The sequence below is a fragment of the Seriola lalandi genome, unplaced genomic scaffold (genome assembly GCF_002814215.2).
Source record: "Seriola lalandi dorsalis isolate HSWRI2012SDOR001 ecotype SW California unplaced genomic scaffold, Sedor1 jcf7180001975291, whole genome shotgun sequence".
Lineage (NCBI taxonomy): Eukaryota > Metazoa > Chordata > Actinopteri > Carangiformes > Carangidae > Seriola > Seriola lalandi.
The window spans coordinates 1-1,583 of record NW_019445957.1 but is presented as its reverse complement, the minus strand read 5'-3'; the positions used below and the strand labels follow the sequence as shown (position 1 = coordinate 1,583).

Here is a 1,583-nt window from a genome sequence, read left to right as displayed (position 1 = left end):
ACATGTCAGAGCTTCACCATTATATTTATCTTTCTATATTGACACAGAAATACATACATGTCACAGAAATCTACAGTAATATAAAAGCAAGTGATATAATGCCTCTTTTGTATCTACAGAAGCAGATTTCAGTGACATGTCAGTTCTCACAAATGATCTATAGATAGATGATTTATAAGGTTGTATAAAGGTACAGTGTCACATTTATCATAATAAGTCCAACTTGAAACATCCAAACTTATCATAACTCAATATAAGGGGCTCAAAGTGAATTGATCAGGAGTTAAATAATGTTCATATTACTTGTTATTAGTTAACGTATTAAACTATTTAAATAAATAGGAGGATATAAGATCGTAATCCTGACAGGTAAAGTTTAAAATTATAATCCTTAAAGTCTTCATGAATTCAAACCATGATTTTGATACTGTTTATCGTCAACATTTTTAAGTAATACCCATATATTGTATTTACTGTTTGTCCTTACCTCTCTATATAGTAGATTTCACTGTCTGTCACAGTCTGCCGTTCAGATTCAGCTTTCACAGGAACCATGGATTCACAGGACATGATGTGTGCATGTAATCCAGGGTGAGTGTTTTCATTTTATCTCATTGTCTCACTTGTCAACCACACAAGATTCTGAAAGTGTGATTTGACTTATAATATTGTCAGTATCACTCTCTTATAAGGGGGAAAAAGTGCAACTCCTGTATGATTATTTTATTGTCCAATTTGTCTCTTTTATTACATTTATAAATCTTAGCAAACATTAAATGTCATGTCATATGATAGATGATGACAAACACATATATATATATATAACCTTCGTAACAGAGAGTATATAATGAAGAAAATATGCAAAAAACACTTCATGTAAGAAACCTTTTGCTGTTCTATTAAAATCAAATCACTTCGTCAATCCAATGAGACATTTTCACAAATAACTACTATATACAATATGCATCTTTGTACAGACTGGACACAAGACATACGTAATACAGTACAGGATAACAATGAAAATAGTACTCATTTTCTTTGGTTATTTAACATCACACCATGATCATATTCGTGTTAAGAAAAAATATTATAAGTAGCTTTTACGGCAGTTTCAAAACATTGCATTCACTGTTCATAAAAAAATCCCAGATCAACTGTGGATATTGTGGCAGCAGTCAGTAATTTGAGGGATACTGGTGTATGAATCACAGCTTCACTCGGCCTGTGGTTGAAGTACGTGCAGTAGTTATGGGTGGAGGCAGATGACAGGAAGCAGATGTCTATGTTGCAGTAAGTCCATGGCTCTGCAGCTGACAGGAAACAAACCAGTTAGCTGCCTCTGCAGAGAGTAAATAAACATGAGGTCAAACTGTGAGGTGGGTGGGAGTTTTTTTAAAAATCCTTTTTATTTTTTTATCACCAATCATCCCAGAAGAAAAAGCTTCCAACACTTACCACTGTGTCCAGCTTTAAGCACGGCCCACCATGTTCTCCAGACGCTCTATTCTCCCAGACACATCGGCCAGTGAGGTCAGTCAAGGGAAACTCATTTGCAAACACATTTACAGGGACAGCTAAAGGTC

The 1,583-nt window shown here is 34.6% G+C and overlaps 1 long non-coding RNA gene across 1 annotated transcript; it reads right to left on the bottom strand.

Annotated features, from left to right (window-relative positions):
* Positions 1–708: 708 nt before the first annotated feature.
* On the bottom strand, positions 709–1,544 carry LOC111655347 (uncharacterized). Its single transcript, XR_002760801.2, has 2 exons — positions 1,456–1,544; positions 709–1,339 (listed from the first exon to the last, which is right to left on the bottom strand). It is a non-coding gene; the product is annotated as an uncharacterized LOC111655347 (long non-coding RNA).
* Positions 1,545–1,583: the final 39 nt, after the last annotated feature.